Below are 21,518 nucleotides of genomic sequence, written 5' to 3'. Positions count from 1 at the left end.
ATGAGCAGGAGATTTGGATTCAGTGTGTAAATTTTGTTCATGTTGTGATCAACCTTTGTGTTGTCTATTTCCCTGAGCACACCACAGTATTGTTTGCTTCCTTCACTTCAGAACAGTTCCATATTCAGTATTTGCTCATTACAACCAAGGATATGAATTTTCATCATGGGAAAACTGCTTACCAACATGATAAATCTTGGGTTTGGAATTTCTACAGTGTATATCCAGAATGCCTGCATGATTCCATTATTTCACAGTTGGTTTAGATCATCTTAAATTGCTCTTTCCTCTCAGGCTGCTGAGATATTTAGCTGCTGTATAGCTAAACTACCCACATTTAGCTTTTCTTCCAGACTAGCAAGTCCTTCCAGAGCACACATTTCTTTTCAAGGACTCCTCAAACTTTATTCACAGACCCAAGGACAATAGTTCACTCACAGTAACAAATGGTGCAAAGAGCCATCATTCCTCTTTGACCCAACATATTGGCAGATAGAGGGGGGAGAAATCAAATAAAAACTGATATGAAGGAGATGCATAGTAGATATTCTAGTACATGCGAGACAAATTAACTATAACAACCTATCATCAGCTTCCCTTTTCATTCCCATTTTATTTCTAGTCATTGTGACAGGCATGGACAACCCATAATCTAAGGCTTATATCTTTGACCCACATCTCCTTTCACTGCCCTCATTCCCGTGTAGTCTCAAAAGGCAAGTCAGTAGCACAGAAACAGAGTGCAAGACAAGCAAAAGCAATTATTGCAGTTCTAGCACCACATCTACTAGTGAGCAATTCTGTACTTCCATTTCATTCATTACCTTCCACAAGTTCCCAGGAGCCGAGATCCCACTTTTCCAGTGCATAAACAGAGATGGTTTGGCTTGGAAACCAGCAAAATTCTTTGAAACTGTGTTTAGAAGGGAAGTGAGACATCTAAATTATCTGATCAGAACTGAAATGGAAGTAGAGTATGTCACTTTTCAGCTCCAGTTTCAGAAGGGAGACAATGCATTCAGCTCCCATGTCTCCCAGCTCCTGCCCAGCATGAACCAGCTCAGAATTTTTGGGTAAAATCTTGTAACCCTGGAAGAGAATAGGGGTCTTTCCTTTTGGCCTCCAAGAGTTCAGAATTTCATCCAATTCCCTTGCTCAAGTACAATGGATTAATCCTGTGGGGAAAGATCCTTGCTTGAAAAACAATACAAACAAAAAAAAAACCCTCACCACAACATTTCTACAATGCCCGAAACTACGGCACTAACAGTAGAAAATAAAAAAAAGGAGATTCTTCTCCCCACTTTTGCTAATAAACGTTGTCTTAGAGATTTTTATTGAAACAGGAAATGGGAAATAATGGGCTACACTATTAAACATCTTCAGACTGATGGAAGTAATTTTGACCTCTTGGAAAGCTATTTGCTCATTCCCTGGGTTTACTTCTCCCAGATGCACCTAAGGAATATTAAGATGGCATTAGGAATCTGGTTTGCATGCTGTCTCTCAGCTATCTCATCACTACAGTTGCAATGCCTATGAAACAACAAACAAACTGAAGAAATCTCAGCCTGACTCTTAACAATTTTAACTGGCTTTGTTGTCATTATTTTCCCTTTTTTATATCCTTTGGTGGGGGAGGAGGGACAGGGATTGTGAAGTGTTTTTTATAAAATTTGCACGGATTGTTTTCTCAACTGCAAACATCTTAGGCTCCAGGCAGCTTTAAGAACAGACAGCGAACTAATGAAGAAAAGAAAACTAAATAAGGAAACACGTGTGGTTCACCAATATGACCTCCGGCATGAGACAAAAAAAGAAAAAAAATCATTCGGACTGTTTATGCATCATAAACTGAATAGAGGATTCCACTTTCCCCCTCCCCCTAAGGGCTCCAAATGAGTCATCCTGAGCAAATTACCATGAAGTAGGTTGACATCTTATATCATTCCAGGTTCTTTGTTTTTCCCTTCAAAGCTTTCTCTGCTGCTTTGCATGAAAATAAAGATAACTTTATAGTTCCTTGGCATGCTGAGCTCTTTTTGCATTGGCTTCTTGGTCCTCAAAGCAGCTCTGGTACTTACTTTACCAAGTATTATTTAAAAGAGCTACAGCAGTGTATCTATAATATCGATGAATTAATCATTTTACTTAGAACTTATCAGCATGTTCTTAGAACTTATGGTAGCATGTTCTGACTGCTGCTGAAGGCAGTGAAAATAGGGAAGACATCCAAAATGGAGGCAGAGTTTAAACCAAGCCCACCATAAAATGGTCATGCTGATGATCTATCCAGCTCTCTACAGCACAGAAGCTGTGTGGCTGGGATTGCATATCCTCACACAAAAGTGGTGCTACTAGACAAGCATCACACCTGGCTTAAAATAAATAGCTACATCTTTTCTGTTTGTCTCCCGGTTTTTTACTTTTGAAGTTCAAGTCATAAAATATGGCCTAGATGTAAAATGTTGCCATGGGAGCTAGAAATGTGTTGTGGTTTTTTTGTTTTTTTTCTTTATGAAATTTAAGGTGTGAATGTATTTTCCTCTTATTTCCAGGATGTAGGGCTTTCAGGAGAATACTCGTAATCATGAAACTAGGGGAAGGAGTTGTCAACACCACAACATTTATTACTGTTTCACAGTCCTCCCTCTCTTCCCAGCATGATTCCTTCCATACACCATCTTGGATAACTGCTCTACTTGTTTCCATTCTTGATATTTGCAGAATAAATTAAAAAAAAAAAGCAAAACACACAAAAACAAAACAAAACACCCACAAACAAACAACAACAAAAAACCCACCTAAAACACACACACCAAAAAACCTCTAGTTCACTTTACAGTAAACTGTTTTGTTATTTGCTGTTCTTTGTGTTCAAATCTGCTTTTTTATACATGTGTTTGTACTAAGTGCACAAGCAATATGTATTTCATGAAAAGGAAAATGAAGAAACAACTTAGGTTCTTTAAATCCACACAACTTGTTATCTAACTGATACATCAGATATCCTCATTCAACTCTAAGTCACATTACAGTCATCATTTATAGTCTTGGGAATATTTCTTAATTGGAGTTTTGTTTCCCTTACCTACAAAATGTGAACAGTAAGATTTTTCTACAAACATTTGCCTACCTGGTTTATGTGCGTTATAAATCCTTCTGGACATGGATCATAAAAAAATGCACATACTTCATAATAAAGTCCCTTGAAGTCTACTGTCCTTAAATGATACCAGTGTGAAATAGGAATATTACCACAGGTCTCATTTCTGATAAATATCATTAGTGTAAGTGAAACAGTGTCTTAAAATCATGTTTTTTTCCATAGCAACTGCTACTCTGTGCGTTATGTATCCAAGACAAACTTTAAGTGCCTGCCTGTGAGCTAGTACATTGCATTACTATACATTGCCAATATGTCTCTGAGGACAGGAATTTATACATTAATATTTTTAATGATATCCAGGTGCATGACCAAATATGCACTTCCATCTGCAACTTCACATTAAGCACGCAAACATAGTTTCAGTCATAAAGGAGGTAATTATGACCCCTTATAAAATCTACCTTGTGTTTATCTTACTCTATCCACAAGTAATAACTTCTGAGATAAATGTTTTGGTACAACTGAGTGCCTCAGAGTTTTAGCCTGAGAAACAACAGCTGTGGAACAGAATTTATTGCTTTGGCTTATTACAATTTGTAACGGCTTGCATGGAGGTCAGATGGAAAAGGCCAAATGATGAAAGCCAAGTGCCCACCCTGTTTGAAGAGCGCAGAACACAAGCATCCTTACTGTTGTTACACTAGTGAGTAGCAATTAACATGGGCACTATTCCAGTTATAATTTGGGATTATATTTTAATTAAGAATACATCACTGGTTTATGTTCCAGCCCACACTATGTCTGTCTGTTGAATTTGTTCTCTTTGCCCACTGTATGATTTTCAAACAGAATCCAGAAAGGACAGTTATCTAATTGTCTATACACAAAACAAAAATATATTCCCAGCAGAGGCAGATGTCATTAATTAAAAACAAAAAAACAAAAACAAACAAAAACAAAAACACAAACAAACACAAAACCCCACAAAAACAAATGAATAAGTAGTGATAACATTCTAATCAACACTTGCTTTCAATTTGAAACTTGCAAACTCACTTTAAGGTAAGTTTGAATAACTGCCTCTGCCAAGGGGCAAGGGGAAGCTTTAACTGCAAGTCATTGTCTGTGAGAGAAAAACATGGTTGTGGTCCTCTGGTCATGCAAATGCTGGTTAGAACGCCACTCCCTCACATTCAGGACTTGGACTCCAACTTTTGGTGACGAACTAGTGCTCTGTAGAGCAAGGATACCAGCTCCTATTGCCTGCAAGCCTCTTATTCCCATTACACCAGAACATTAGTACTGGGCTAAAGTTTGGAGAAGGCTGTAAACCTTTATATACATACACGAGTCACACTGTTGCTCTCTTTCGATTTCAAGAGAAGGTTGTGTCATCTGTACAAACATGAACAACACAAATGAAAATAAAAGAAATCCCTTTCAGTCCATCTCACTCAGAAGTTCATCTTCACTCACCTCAAACCCCCTTCTCAAGAAAATTACACGGAAGACAATGGATGTCACTATTCTCATAAGAATTTGAGGCCAACGCTTGCCAGTTGTTATCCCTGACCTAATGCAACCACACAATTTAATGAAGACACAGGCAGAAAATTTGGTAGCGCAGATGCAGTTGCCATTTTTGCAGGACTTGACAGTTTGGAGGTAGCACTTGTTTAATCAGTTTAAGTATCTCTGTGGGGCTGAGAGTTGGTTTAGCAAGTGCGGATTCAGCTTAGGTCTTTGCAGCTATACTCTAGACTTGCCATCAGACAAAAGGAGGTCTCTAAATTGAGAGCAAAAACATTACTTTGCCTGCAAACTCAGAATTTTAAATCTGATTTGGTTCTTAAATATGTTTAAGATAATTTTCTAGATCTTGTGCATCAAATCCAAATTGGAGAGGACAGAAGTAGGATCAGACTAATGGTCATAGCAACACAGTGTTAAGACGAATAGAATCAGGGCGTGTATACATTTCTGGTTGTAAGACCAGAAATACCCAATCCCATCTGTAACCTACACAGAAGACTACAGAGATATTTCTGCCTATAAATACATCCACACGTATGTGTGCATGTGCATACATATCTGCTTACATAAACACAGACTTTTTTTAGGACATTAAAAAGTACAAACTCCTTTAAATCATGAATTAGTTATTTTAACAGCAATTCATACACAATAGCAACACAGATTTAGACTATCAATTTTTCAGACTAATATTGTTGTGTTAAAAAGTAGTTCTTGTAGTTTGAGAGTGGGTACTTTCATGAGATGAATAAATACAATCTGTGTTTGTTCCAAAGTAGCATTTACAGGTGGTCACTGTATCATTGTTTAACACTGTTGGCTCAATGATCAGAAAAGCATTAGGCTAAATCCTGATCCTTCTGCCAGGAGAGTCAATAGTAGAAGGTTTGGTGTGTGCTACCAGTAGGCCAGCTAGTTTGTTTCAAGGTCTTCTAGGAAGCATTTGTATAACTGTTACAGGCCTGATCTACACGCCCGTAATCATTTGTCTCTTCTGTCCCTCCGAGACATTTGTAATTAGATAAATAGTCCTTGCTGACTGGAGAAAAGGGCAGGGTCTTCATGGTTCAACAGTCCCAGGAAAGTCCTTCCCTTCTGAAGGCTGTCAGAGTCACTCAGAAACTGCCTGCAGGGCTATACTCAAATATTTGCTACTCGGGTTGGTTCAGCTTAAAATTACACCAGTTTCTTCACAAAGAAAACATTTGTTTTCCACCCAGCTGGTGCAACAACAGCTGCAAAGCAAAGCTCAAGTCTTGCAGTCTTTGCTGAGAGCATCGTGGCACCACTAACTCAAAGTCTGACCTCCTTTGCCGTTACTGTTGCCCTGCCCTGTAGTGTTGAGGTGAACAAGGGGATGGCAAATACTGTTTGGATGGTTCATGTTGTGATGCAGAGAGAGAGACTTAAAATAACATATCTGTGTATGTTTTGTGGGGCTCTTAAACCAGACCAGTTCTCAAAAAAAAAAAAAATCAGCCAGACTTGTTGCAAACAGTTGTGCCTAAATAACTGAAAGCAGCAACGTGGGTTGTAGGGACAGGAATGAGTGAGAAGAGGTTTGGACAAGCTGATAGTGCTGTAAGTGGCAGTATATCAAACCTCAGCCTCAGGGCAGACATATTGTGCTTTTTGTTCCCATGACACTTGGGGCCTTAGGCATGAAACACTAATCTAAAGGACCCAAAATTTCATTACCTCCCTTAACACATGGCTAAAATTAATGTTATATAGAACAGAGCACTTTAGGTCTCATATATTCCTTAATAAGCCATCAAAAAGAATAACAATTAAAGGAAGTTATTATACACAGGATAATTTAATCCATCTCCAAACACCATTCACTTTACCTGTCACTGTTATTTCTCTGTCCTTATTTTACCTAATGGCCTCTACTCAAGCACTTGTCAATGAAGTGAGGAGGACAGATTAGCATGCTCAGCTACAAGGAAAAAAAAATAAAATAAAAAGAAAGCTGGATCTTCTTTTACCCTAATATCTTATTTTGCACTATTTTTTTCAAATCTTTGTTTTATTAGAGGAAAACATCTAAGTAGAAGAGGTTTGACCTTCAGCTTAGATTGGGATTGCTTTATTGATGTATTTCTGCCTTCAGCACTAGATTGTGTTGATTAAAAATCATTCAGCCTTAGAAGGGTGAACCAGTTTAAGATACTGTCACCAACAGAAGCCAAGAAATCTTATTTTTCTTCTTTTCAGGAAGGATTTGGTAGGTTTCAGGTATTCCACACATACTCTGCAGTTTCTGTAGGAGAGTTCAGCAGCCCAGATCCAAGTAACACAACTACTCGTACTTCTAACAACTGGCTGCCTATCACTTCCAAATTCACCATGGCTTTACCAAAAGGAGAATCTGCATATTGCAAAGACCTAGAAGATGAAACAACCTAGTACAAACTATCGAGGGGTGAGAAGCCAAGAAGCCAAGAAGATTAACTGAGTAAATTCATCCAATTTCACCTTTCTCTTGCTAAGAAATAAGGCACCATCATCTTGTAAAAATACACACACAGAGTCACTGAAGTGAATCCCCCAGGGAGACTGAATTTCCACTGGCAGAAACTTTTAACATTTATCTAGTAAATGTACCTCAGTCACACAAGAAGCTTGTTCAATGGCCAGCTTCTCTATTTCTGTTCATTGAGTTCAGACGAATTTCAGCTGAGCTGCTGTTTCTCCAGACACGCTTCTTTTCAAACAGCTTTTCAATGCATATGATGAAATGATTTCACATACACACATGCATCAGCTATTACAGTATTGTGCTGCTGAACCACCACATCCATCTTCAAATATCTTTTTCCCTGAAGATTCAAAAAACATCTGTGCAACAGTGAGAAAGGCTCACTCTTTAGTCTCGGGAGTACAGTACAGACAGAGCAGGCAGCATGAGCATTGTGTGCTGAATGGAGGTATACACGTCTGCTTGTCCCTGTATGTGTTCAGTTAAAAATTTGTTATATTAGTGCTTTCTTTCACAGATCACATTTCTGGGGTAGGGGAGAGGAAGGAAACATCCTTCTGAATCACCCGTATATTGACCTGCATTTTGTCATTAAACAGACATTATCTTTCAGGCCTTATTTGCCTCCCACTGATCAACATCCAAAAGTAGGAGGGAAAGTTAACTGTGCCAGAACTGAAGTTATTGCTACAAATATCTTCATTTGAAATGTAGCCACCTTTTGAACATCTCGATCTTAGCAGATGTCTATCTGAAACGTGTTTCAGACCAGTTGGCTGTAGCCTACAGCCAAGGCATAATTGTAAAACTAGCTTTCTGTCCCTTATTCATCATTCTCCCAAAGATAACTGGGCAGGCAACTGGCTTACTGCATATTCTGTAGATTTTTCTTCACCATTGCCAAAAGCTGTTCATTTTGTCAGCAAGGCCAAGCCTGCAGGTTCTCTGTCACAACTCTTCACATCTTTAGGGGGCATCTCTAAACTAATTCACAATTTTTTACCAGTGTTAAATCCACAATCTTTTTGTAGACTCCAGCAACATTCAGAATGTTACAACAGGGAGAAAAACAAGGCAAAATACCAAAGAGTAAAGGATTTAATGAACATGTCATAGAACCCACAGTAGATTCAGACAAGGGCCCAGATCATCAGTGCAGTGCTTTAGCCACAGAAAGACCTCCTTCTGTAGGGTATTATCCCTTTTTCTTCACTAAGCCTGTTGTGGTCACAGGAAACAAAGGAGAAGCAAGGCCATTTCCTCCATGTCTGACAGAGGTCCATGCACTTGAGAACCTGCTGAGGTACAGGTAACCTCTACTGTGCATCCTCAGCTCAATCTCACTGAGAGGTCATGAATGATGCAGCTCTTTCATGCCTAGCAGAAAGAGACATGATCTCAGAGCAGATTTTTAAGATTTGTCGTTTTTGCCTAAGTAACCTGAGTATCCTACAGATCGAGTGAATGCAAAGGGAGGATCATAATGGTGTTTAGGCAGATATTTTCATTCAGGAAGCAAACAACTGTGCATTTTATTTTCAGAGGAGTTTCCCCTACTCTTTCACCTGTCTTGCATGGCAGAAGCTACAGAAATTATCAGCAGCACGTCATGAAATCCTGTATTAAAAAATAGGTGTATGACAATGACCATTATGGAGGAAGAAATAAAGATCACAGATACCATAGTGGTGGCTGCAGCCTAAGAGAACCTCACTATTCCCTGTGACAAAACTAGTTTCCTTTAACAGCACAGGATCAGGCCTGCAGCACTGCTCATCCATCACCAAGTCCACCTCCCAAAGCTGATTTTTACTTGGTTTGGTAGTCTATTCCTCTGCAAGGATTCCTACATCCTCAGAGAATATGAATGATTGCAGGAAAAAACATCAGATCTCTAATTTTAGTAAAAAAGATACATTATTTCTTAAAGAGGTGAGAAGCACACAACCAGACAAGTGACATCAGTGTTCCAGGAAAGAACAACAACACTTTAAGAACATTACTTCCGAAGGATTCCCTTACCCCTACTAAAATGCTGACAGTCTGGTTAACATCTACCACTCATATTCAGGTCCTTTTCATAGCTTGCACAAAGGCTTTCAGGTGCCCCCCCATGTACACTTTTACCTAAATGTTTGCATTTCCCTCAACAGCTAATACAACAGGCTGTATGTATATATATATATATTTTTTATTTTTTTTTTTCCTTACAGAAAAGTCATTGTGGAAGATGACAAAATTTGTATAGTTAGAGGAGATGCTTATACTTTAACAAAACTGAAAGATGCTTGAAAAAGAGTGTATTGCAGCCCTAGCAATTGTCAGACCACATCTCTCAGTCATAGCTCCAACTCTGTTAGAACAGACAGCAGCTAAAGTGGGAAATGCAGTATCTCAGAATAAACTTACTTTCTACTTGAAAGGGAATGCTAAAGAATTCACTTACAATGCCTTTTAGTCTGTATATTATAAATAGAAATACTGATATCATTAGATTTTTTTGCTTTAAGCAAAGATTGAAATTCAGCTAGTGAATTCTCCACACGTTCCTCCTGGCATCTCAAACAATGAAACAGACTTTATTACCACTGCTAATGGAGGTATAGCACTCTAGGATCAGCTCAAAGTGTTCAGAGGATGATTCTGATTTCCAGTCAAATAGCCTATATACTTTTCCTTGTTATAAGGCTGAAAACAAACCAAATGTCTTAGAAGTGCCTTGTCCACAGGACTGGAGGAGACCTCCAGAGATCATCTAGTCCAGGGGTTTCAAACTCATTTTCATGGGGGGCCACATCAACCTGACAGTTGCCTTCAAAGGGCCAAATGTAATTTTGGGACTGTATAACTGTAGGAGTTTGACACCCCTGATCTAGACAATCCACTTTTCTCACAACCGATCAGACATAGCCACACCTGAAATGACAAAAGCTTCCCATGAAAACTATGTCAGTACTATGTTAAAAGGGATTTTTCTGATGTTCAGCCTGAAAGTTCCTTGTCACAATTCACATCCATAATTTATAGATAGCCTAAAATTGGGAGAACCTCCCATTATTTCCCTGAGAGTTCAGGTTTCTCTTCCTAAAACTGAACAACTCAAATTCCTTCAGTTTTCCTGAATAGGCCTTATTTTTTTTTTCTGATGTCTGATTGTTCTTGCTGCTTTCCTCTTGCTGGTTATTGATCTGATCCACATTTTTCTTGAAATGAAACACCCAAAACTTGACACTATGCTGCTTCAAGCTTCACCACAGCCTGAACGATGAAAACATTTTGCAACATGTCTTGCTAGTTATGTTTTCCTCAATATACCCTGGGACATTCATATGTTTTCATACAATGTGGTTGTCTTGTGTTTCTTTTACAAACTATTGTGCTCCCTGCCTTCTATTTTTTCACATGGAGCTGCTTGCTAGATGGTAATAATTGGCTGACCAGCTGTAGCTCCTTATTCTTGTGCTTGCTGAAGGGAAAAGGTGGGATGAAATTCAGTTTTAATAAGGTGTCTTTCTTCCAACATACTGAGGGGTCCTTCTCTGTTCTGCTCTTCCCCCCAGCCTTTTTTGCATGTGTGCATCCACATATGGTCCCTTCCAACAGCAATGTTATTACAAAGCACCGATCAGAACTGAGTGTAGAGCAGAACACTGGAGAACCCCATTCAGCTTACCATACCACTTCCAATGTGTCCTGTTGATAACACTTCAATGTGCATTGTAGGAGTTTTATTCAGCCAGAACCTGTTTGTCCAGTTTGTTTATGAGCTAATATGACCTCACCTGATGCCCTATAGTCAAAATATAGAACTACATTGCTATTTCTATCTGCAAGTTGTGGTGCTTTATTATAGAGGAGAATGAAGTTGGCTGAAGACAGTTTGATCTTGATAAATCCTCATTGAAGGTTCTGTTAAGTAGATTATTAAAAAGGTGGTCCTATTAAGCAAAACGCACACCAATTCATAGGCAAAGGGGATCTCTCTGTCTTCCAGAGGGTCTTTACTTCCTGAGCCCATCCCTAGCAAAGAATGTCACCTCTCAACCAGGAATAAATCTAACCTTTAATCTTAGACTTCAACCTTAGAAATTAAAAATAATAATAATAATTAAAAAAAAAAAAAAGGCAAGCAAGCTGAGAAACAGAACAGTTTCACCTCATAAAATGGTATTTCTGTGTGGAATGCACTCAGCTGACACTAGTCTTACAGAATTCAGTGGAAATAGATGATGATGACAGGATTATCCTGATTTAGATTCATGGAGAAACATATGACTCAGGCAATACTTCCTTGGTGAAATATAAAAGGTTGTTTGTGTTTCCCCACTGTTAGTTAAATAGCACATCTACACACAATTCACCCACAGGAGAAAAAAAAACTGTCAGTATCCCAGAGTATCAGCAGACCCAGGATTCCCACTGGTTTCAGTAAAAGTTATTTTACTGGGTCAAAGAAGGCTACTATGGAAATCATTAGGAAATATTCAGATTCTACTTTTGGTTGGGGTTTTTTTGTTTTTTTTTTGTTGTTTGTTTGTTTGTTTGTTTGGTGGTTTTTTTTGTTATAATCCAGGCAAAAAGAAAATATAAGCTTACGTTGGCCATATGTAAAACACAGAAATGCGAAGTTCTCCCCACATAACAGCTCCTCTCCTGAATAGCCATAATGATAAAAAAGATTTGGGAGGGACTGTAGAAGAGGCCTTTGACAGACCTTTGACAGATGAATTCAGCTAAGCACTCCTTTCACAATGTGATGATCCAACTATTTAATGCAGTCCTTGAATGTATAATTAATGGATGGCTAAGAAGAAAGGAAATGTTACGACTCTTTGGTACTGGTAAGAAAGAGGTCCGGTTCTGTTTCAGGGATGTATTTTGTCCAGTTCTGACACCAGCTGAGGAAAACAATAATGTAACAGAGAAGGCTTAGAAAAGGCCATGACTTGTTAAAATATTGGGAAACCTGCTTCATAGCCCTGTCTTTGTAACTTCTCAAAGGAAAGAACCAGAAATAAACGTATCACAGAATACAGCTACCTACATGGAGAATAAAACTTCATTGAAGGTTTCTCCAGTACAGCAGACAAAGGTGTAGGAACTTCCAGTGCTTAGAAGGCATGCACATGCACACCAAGTCTGAAAAAGAAGCAGTCATGTGGAAATCACTCCAGATTCTCATAGAATTCCCATTTCTGGAACTGCCAGAATTTCACAGAATGACAGAATTTTGTTAAAAATATTCTGAAGGTCAGCTAGCCCAACCCTCTGCTCAAGGCAGGATAATTTCAGTGTTAGATCAAATTGCTCAGAGCCCTGTCTAGCTAAGTTTTTAATATCTTCAAGGATGCAAACTTCACAACCTCTCTGGGTGACATTGCATTGTTGAATGAGAATTTATTTTCTCAATGACAGATAGGAACTTTCCTGGATGCATTTCTTATCATTTTCTGCTTATCTTTTACCATTCACACCCAAGAAGAGTCTGGCTTCATATTTTCTAATAACCATGCACTACGCTTTTTAAGATTACAAGTTTTCCCCACTCAACCTTCTTTTCTGCAGGACTAAGAAACCTGCTTCCCTCAGTTTCCTCTAGAATGTCACAGGTTTCAGCTCCTTGATCACCTCAGTGGTCCTTCTTTGGACTCCCTCCAGCTTGTAAATCTCTCTTGACAGCAGAGAGCAGTAGGTGGAAATGGAGACATGACTCTCGATGCAGCCTCAAAAATGCAGAAGAGAGGAGAACAACTAAATTAACCTGCTGGTTATACTCTTACTAACTCACCAGTATGCTGTAAGACTTAACTGTTGAAAGGACACACTGCTGACTCATGTTCAACCTGTTACTCACTAGAACCATCCAGACCTTTTCCTGCAGGGCTATTACCTGCTTAGCCCATCTACAGCCCATACTGAGGCACAGGGCTGTTCCACCACAGTTGTGGGGCTTGGCACTTACGTTTGCTGTATTTAACAAGTTTCCCAGCAGCCAGCTCCTCCAGACTTTTGAGGTGTCTCTCAATGGCATCCCTGCCCTTTAGCTACTAGTGTCCCTCCTGTCATCCCCAGCTTGGTTTCATCCTCAGGCTTGTGAGGCCCTATTTTCGATCATTCAGGTTGCTGATGAAGACATTAGAGGTAGAACACCACTTGAAATTTGTTTCCAGCTAGATGTTGAACTACTGCCCACTACCTTCTGAGCCCAATGGCCCACCCAGTATGTCATGCACTCTGTAGCCCACTCATCTAGTCTACGTATGTCTCCACAGTTCAGTTATAAAAACTAGGAGATTGTATCAAATGCTCTACTAAAGTCAAGATAAACAACAGCCACTACTCTCCCTTGTCCACCCAGTCAGTTATCATTTCATCAGAGATGGAAATCCAGATCATAGAATCATAGAATAGTTTGGGTTGGAAGGGTCTTTGAGAGGTCACCTACTCCAACCTTCCTGCAATAAGCAGGGACATCTCCAGCTAGATAGGTTGTTCAGGGCCTTGTCCAGCCTGGCCTTGAATCACCAGGCATGAATATGAACATCAAATCTTTGCCTTCCATATATTTAAGGTGAGATAATTTGGATTTTGCTAAATGATGGTGACCACATCTGTTTAATTTTCATTGCATTACAAACACAGTGATCAAAACAAAATGAAACAAAACAAACAAACAAACAAACAAACAAACAAAAATCGATAAATCATTCATTCTCATGTTTCCTGCATGCAGCATTCAAGCCAGTTTGTGGTTCAATTCCTTGAGCCACCTGTCACCACTCTGTTGCCAAAAGCAAACTTCCCGTTCACTTTTCTGGCTTAAGAAAGTTCCCAGTGGAATCTTCCATTCTGCACACTCAATTTTAGCAGAAATCAGTAAGATACTTACAGGAAAGTACCTTTGGATCCATTTTAAAATACTCTACTAAGCAAACTGCATTGAAAGTCTTATAAAAGTCAAACCCATAACTTCTCCTACAATTCATGGTTTGTATTAGCATTTGGTAGGTGTGTGGATAAACCCAACACAAACAGGGCACATCATCTGTGAGAAAAAGCATAGCGGGAGAATCTGAATAACACATTTGGTTCTGTAATTTCTCTCCATATAGAAAAGAAAACAGTCTCTCATTTTACAAAAGAAATTTGACAGCGTCATGAGTTATCCTTTTCACAATAAGAGGTACCATGATTTTTAAAGTAAAACTAGAATAAAAATTTAAACACAAAAGTCCAAAGACATGCATTCAGAGGCTAATGCACTGACAGCTCCTGTGCATAGTCAGCTTGTCTGGAACTGTAGCATGTCCTAACACTTCACCATTTGACTGTGTCATTTCAATGCAGCTCATAAGAAAGAGATGGTAAGAGGAGCTGTGTCTTTTCATTATCTGATGCATCTGTGCATGGTACTGCAAAGAAGTTCAGTAGCTTGCATTGATCAGGATTCAAATAGCATTACATTGTCCACCTGTCAGCTTTCAGCGTGACTTTTAGGCCTCAGGAAAGGAGAAACACTTTGCTGCAAAGCACTGTTTCCTCTGCCTCCCAGCAAATGTTAACTATTGCTTTTTGTAGCTGTCACAGTGTTCTTTAATTCCATAAAGTTGCAACTATTTGTGTTGGTGGAAAATCTGCTACCAGAAATCTGGCAAAATATTCTAGAATAATTCAACAGTACATACATACAGACAAGAGCAAAACAAAAACATCAGAACAAAGGCACATGTTCTATGAAAATATGTTTCCAGGTATTTTACGGTGTATACTACAAACACATCAATGACCTTCAAAGTGCATATAAGCTTGTATTAGAATATTTATACCTAAAACTTAGTTTCCTTTAAGTTCAGCACATATGGACCTAAACATCTTTAAAAACTGCCTTAGGGATCTGCATTATTTTACCGGGGCTGTAGTTCACCAAAGCTGAGAAGTTCATAGAGTTTTCATATAAAAGATGCAAGACCCAGAAATAAACAGAATATCTTGTTCCCTAAGGTATATGGCCACTTTTGACAGAAAATCCATTAGCTTTTTAAAATTAAAAATATATATATATATATATAAACATATAAACAGTCCAATCACCACAGTGTCCCAGGTGGAATTACAGCAGCCTTTGTTTTGGCAAATTTCCACAGAGAAGACGGGTTTTGTGAGTTTGTGCAGGACTTGCTCCACACTGCCCTTTAAGTGTCTGAGAAATAGACTTTCTCATCAACACATCACCACCTGCAGGGAAGAAAGGCTACAAAGAATTGTGGGATACAACTCTTTTCACCCTTCCCCTACCAAACTGCCAAATTCTGTGATACTCTCTCCTATGCCATGTTGCTTCACTGTTACCCCTTCTCCGAGCAAAGGGCAGATCTCACAGCTATCGTCTTATTTGGGGTACAAGTAACCAGTGCTCTTATCACAGCCATTCTCAAAGATACAATTCTCATCAGCTATCTTAACTGGCTCTTGTTGCACTCTATACACCAAACAGATCATATTTCCTTTGTTTGCATTGTCTCTATTAGCAGAACTTAATGGACTAGCACAAAGGAGCTAAAAATAAAAAAAAAAAACAAAACAAAACAGAATGGCAAAATTTCACCTGAGGAGCTCAGGAAGAGAACATTGGGCACTGTAAGTTTTCAACAAAGCTCAGTGCAACTGAGGAGGCACCTGGAGATTAAAAGTCTTCTTAATCTCTAGTTGAAAGTGAAGTAGTGTTGAATTGCAACAGTTAATTTGGGGGTGTTCAATCCAAAGGATGTTAGAAAATGAATATTTGCTTAGTTTGTACAACATGTGCCTTAACTTGTACACTTGCAGGGTTGGATACAGACAGTAGTGTGCATCCTTTGCAAAGTTCTCTCAGGAAACAGAGGGACTCATAAATCTTAGCACTTCCAACAAGAATGAAAAATAATCTGATTTTAATGAAGAGAAGTAGCAAATTTCCTTCCTGAATGGAGTGGCTTAATTTGAGGCACATCTGTAACATTGTTTACAGGAAAATTTCAGTAACTCTGAGGTACACTACTCAGTATTTTAGTTTGGGAGGGTTTTTTTGTTGTGTTGCGATTTTTTAAATATTTCTTTCCTGGTGCTAAGTGGTTACAATCAATCCGACCTATTGTCTACAAAGTAAAGGGCAGAAAAATATTTGATGCAAAACAGCAGAAAAGCACAATCTAAGCCATAACATCCTGCAGTACTGTATGTCAGAAATAATCTCATGCGCTAGCACACAGTGGCACCTTTGCAAGAATCTTGGCCAGATAGATCTGTTTGGGAAGCAGGAAAGATGTGGAATCTTAATGCTGTTTGTAAATGCAACAATAAAACTAGAGCTACCTCTCAGTAGCAGAGATATTCCAGGCATTACCATGGGGACAAATCTATGTGACATTAGACTGTCAGCTCCTTCTGAAGGTAATAACCACTTCCTTGGAGGAGTGACCAAATTGTGATTAACGCTAGAGAAGTAGGACCAAGAGTTGCAGTCATGGCAACACCCACTCCAGTACTTCTGGACACACAGATAAAGGTCACAGCTTCCACATCTTACAGATGGAGATTTTCATCCCAGTGTCATTGACTGCTACAGAAAGAGGAGAGCTGTCAAAGGTAAGGAAAAGCAGGGTCACATGCCTGCTGCGTTCATTCTGGTATCATTTCCTTGGTCTCCTCCAGTGCAGATTCAATTTCTGGCTATTCAGCTGAAGATAGTTTTACTGCTAAAAAAAGTACTTAAACGGTGCCTATAAGAAAGATGAGAACAGACTTTTTAGCAGGGCCTGTTAAGACAGGACATGGGACAATGGTTTTAAACTAAAATAGGTGAGATTCAAGCTAGACATAAGGAAGAAATTTTTTACAGTAGGGGTGGTAAAACTATGGAACAGGTTTCCCAGAGAGGTGGTAGATGCCCCGTCCCTGGAGATTTTCAAGGCCAGGCCGGATGGGGCTCTGAGAAACCTGATATGCTTGTAGATGTCCTTGCTTATTGCAGGGGGGTTGGACTACATGAACTTTGAAGGTCCCTTCCAACCCAAACTATTCTTTGATTGCTTTCCATGGTTTTCTGTATATGCTTGCAAAAGGATAGTTTGAGATTCACACCACTACTTCCAAAGGTAAATTCTGCTCCTTCACAGAACCAAAGATGTCTGATTCTGACTCTGTACCTGTACAATTACATGTATATAGGACTCAGCTTTCAAACAAAGGATATTTCCTCCAGTAAGTAGCTGCAAATATTTCCATCACTGTTGTCTTTTCTTCTCTGTTGATATTCTGTGCATCTGTTGTCAAACTTTATCTCCCTAGAAAGCTTTCAGGGCTAAACTCATTGAACAATGCTTCAGTAGCTCATATGCCTTCTAAATGCTGATTAATTCAACCTCCCTTACAATATGAAAAATAAAGTATTAAAATTCTTTAATTATAGGAAGGAAAGATCATGTCTTCATGAATTAGAGAAATAAAGTTTTAAAATAAATGCAGTGCATTTTCTTTTGAATGGCCAGAAACACATAAAAAGCAAAAAAACTATTCTCATGCCAGAAAAATGTAACTGCCCAAAATGGAGGGTTGTCTAAGCAGGAAGACATGCCAAGCAGCTAAGACTTAATGATGATACAAAAACCTCACAGTTGATATAAAACTGTCCAACAATTTATTTAGTAGAATCAGACTCCGTCCAGGGCAAGGAAAAGATGATTAACCAGCATCCTACATAGAGAAAGTACCCAAACCTCTTCATTTGCTGATTTTTATCAGCGAGTCTTGAGAACACACTGACTTTGTAGCGTAAGTAGATACGCAGACTTAGCTGCAAGAAAATCTTTTTCTAGGAGCATGACCAGCATGTGCACACACACAGACAGACCTTAAGAGCTGCTCTTCATCAGAGCATATCTTCTCTCACTTGTGTGCTCAGTAGCACAAGTCACCTCTTTGCATAGGGACTCCTGCTCAAACACACTCAAAGTTGTAGGTCTACATCAAAAAAAACAAGGACTACTGCCTCCATTCCAAACCTGGGAATGCAAAAGCAGCCGTAGCTTTGTTAATAGGGTGTGAAAGAGTAAAACATACTTGGAAAAGGTCAGCAATTAATCAGTAAGAATCAGTAAAAATCAGTAAAAATCACAGGTAAGATTTTTCTTTCCCAGAAAGTGCAGGGAACAGTCCTGAACAACTACCAAGGCAACTAAATCTCCCATTATATGTAATCTGTACTCACTGTTCTTTGTCTTGAATTGAGTCCAATATTCAGATGCATTCTCCCTCATTTTCCTAGAGAAATGTTAACGGAGCAGGAAAGCTCCCATGTACCCCAGTTCAAAGTGATTGAAGCTTTCACAATTACAGGTTATGACTCTCAGCTGTGGCATCTTGCAGCTGTCCAGACAGTTCTTTTCTCCAAAACCAGAAAATGATGGGGGAAGGAAAGGGCAAATTTCTCTCACTCACTTGAGTTGAAACTATTCCAGCTTTATGCGAAGATATTGAAATTCCAAATTTTATCTCCTTGGTACTTAAATTTGAAGAGAATATTGACTAAATAATTAAAAATGGCCAGGTAACTGATATGCACATCAAGCCTGGCTCACATGCTTGTTACCTCCCCCCCCATCCATGAACTACTAAGGGTTCCTCCTTCGCAGTGCTTTGCTTCTCTAAAGCTTTTGAGATGTCTGCGTGCATTTGGTTCTCCTTTCAGCAAGCCTCCATAGCAGGCAAGATGTTGGCAACAACTGCCTCAGCCTCCTGAAAAGGCTATGGAGCACTCCTCGCCTGCTCATCTACAAATAAACCAGCAAAGTCCCTCCTATGAGCACATAAAATATGTCTTAAAATCAAAGCAGAATTTTGCTGTACTGTATTTGCATGGATATCTTAATAGTCATACTAAATCCTTGTCCAACCAAAACCCAAAATCTAGATATAGTCCTAAAAGGTTTATTTAGGTACAGAGCACTTTAAAAAAATTGCAGGATGAAGATCTTTGAGATTTGAGTCCTGAGGTGACGCAAGCAAACTAGAACTTGTTCAGGAAAATCAGGAACAGACTAAGGCAATTAAAAAAAAAAAAAAAAAAAAAAAAAAGAAAAGAAAGAAAGAAAATGCACTGAGTAGTTATTATGACAGACTCAGAGAAAGAAAAGGAAAATGACTGGAAAACAAGCAGTGATTCCTGTTGGGAAAAGTGCAAGTGAGAGTATTGTCCTAGAACTATAAATCAGGAATTAACAGAGAGCAGGGGCCAAGTACTTTCACTGGTAGATACGATTGATCTCAATATAGACCACATACAATAAAAATAGCTCTAAGTGTTTTCTTGGATCTTTTACTATCAGAATTAGTATTTTGTGGGAAACTGAATGGCCTGTTCTTTTCACTGCCAACTTCTTATTTAATTGAAGATGTATCCTTTGTGTGGAACTCTGCAGCTATGGCTGGCATTTCAGATTTCAGTTTAATTGTGTAAATATTAGACTAAAAACATTTATGCCTCTTAGGAACAGTGTAAAATCAGTTCTCTGTGAATTATCTTAAATGCAGAATGAAAGCCGATGTATTAGGAAAAAGGCTCTGCTCTGCTCTTAGGGTACCATTCTGTGTCATATAGAGATCTCATCCATAAGCCTAAACAAACTTTGCTCCAATTTAAATCTTTGAGCAGTATTTGGATTCTGTTTTACTCCTCAGTAGACTGAGTAGCAGGAGCCTTCCAGAATCATAAACAGTGAATTTCTACCCATGAAAGATAAGTAAGTAAGATTGTAAATGAGATATTTGATCTTTTCCGTTTTAAAGATCCAAGTCCTCCAAAAAGCTGACTAGTTTAAATCTTTATTATGTCTAACACCAGTAAAAAAAAAATGCACTCCCCCTCCCCCAAAGTCTGGATCAGGTTTGTGTGTGTATGTGTGGGCGTGTTCACGCACAATTCTGGAAGCTGTTGTGCAAACACGTGATTGTTTTATACACAGACTGTGGCATATCAACATTTTAGCTGGATTTTTGTTGCTTACAACCTGTATTCAAATCTCAGTGTCTCATACTGGATACAGTAGATAAATGTTGCTTTTCAAATATAGTATGGGAGAAAATCCAGGAATATGATGTCATCAACAGAGGGATGAGTCTGTTCTGTTCAGGGAGGGGCAGAAAACCAGAAGTTAGACTTGTTCATGCAACAGAAGGAGCTTGGCTGTTCCCAGAGACGTGTTGCACTTCGCTCATTTGTACCTGCTCAGTGGTGAATTTGCAGTCAAGGTATGTGTTCTTCTCTTTAATATGAAAAGTTATAATAATTTAAATTCGGTATGGTTTGTTGCTTCCTGAAAACCATTTATTGAATTCTTAATATGTTTCTGGTTCAGTGACAAAAGAATTTATGTTATAAGTGTTCCAGGAACACAGAGGAGAAAACTAGTTATTGCTAATGTGGTTTTGTAACTTGTCAGGTTTTGCAGAGCTGTAGCATTTACAGAAAAATGTTTTATTTCCAAGTACACCACATAGGGCTTTTCACCTGCCACAGATACTATCCAGTGTATGGGCTACTGGACGGTAAGGATTTCTTCTGTCCACAAGACATTTTGTATCTCTAACCACACCATGGGTACACCTTTTCACCTCACACACACACACACACACACACACACACACAAGTGAGCAGTTAACTTTGTTTTCAATTGAGAAATTAACTACAAAACAGTGCAGAGAAACCAGATGCAATTCTTTTCTGTACTACTGAAGGTTTTCTCTCTGCTTATTATGTTCACTGTAAAATTTGTAAGGCCAAAAGTGTGTATGTGAGTATACATTACACTGATAACCTGTCTCATCTGCACTAAGTCTTTAAAGCTTTTTTTTATGTTACAAAGAAGAAAAGTTTTGGATCACCTTTAAGCAACATTATCAGCTTCTTTCTAACATCTGTATCCAAATAAAAAAATGCAGTAGGAGCATGATTTATAAGATACTGATAAAAACAAATAAAAGCTTAACTCTAGGATTGTAATTAGGAACATATAACAAAAAGACAAAGGTCTTTGCTATTCTTTAGCTATTCATTTTCCCTTACTCAGCATCCTAACCAGCTGTCTTAGTGTAAGAATAACAAAATAGCTATAAAAATAAAAGAGTTCAAATAGTTTGTCATTCGAATTCTTGTTTTAATACAGTGTGTGTAATCTTAAAGATGTCATCTCCTAAGATAAGAACATGTTTTTATCTAGAACATCTGTACATATTTTCTTAAAGAAGCTAGAAGACGGCTAGGAAAAAGAAACAAAAAAAACCCAAGTATTTTTACAGCAGACTCTCTAGGATCTAAGAATCAGGATATTGAGTAATATTAGTCATATGACTTTTATC

General features: G+C 38.6%; 1 protein-coding gene across 1 annotated transcript in view; it reads left to right on the top strand.

Annotated features, from left to right (window-relative positions):
• Positions 1 to 20,302: 20,302 nt before the first annotated feature.
• The window catches only part of BDKRB2 (bradykinin receptor B2), a 28,360-nt gene continuing 27,144 nt past the window's right edge, over positions 20,303 to 21,518 (top strand). The window contains exon 1 of the mRNA XM_082058119.1: positions 20,303 to 20,411. The gene's annotated coding sequence lies outside the window, so the exon portion shown is untranslated. The remainder of the gene's footprint in view (positions 20,412 to 21,518) is intronic.

The sequence above is a fragment of the Streptopelia decaocto genome, assembly GCF_964273445.1.
Source record: "Streptopelia decaocto genome assembly, chromosome: 7".
In the NCBI taxonomy this organism is placed as follows: domain Eukaryota; kingdom Metazoa; phylum Chordata; class Aves; order Columbiformes; family Columbidae; genus Streptopelia; species Streptopelia decaocto.
The sequence above is the reverse complement of the archived record's forward strand: the minus strand, read 5'-3'. Positions and strand labels throughout refer to the sequence as shown.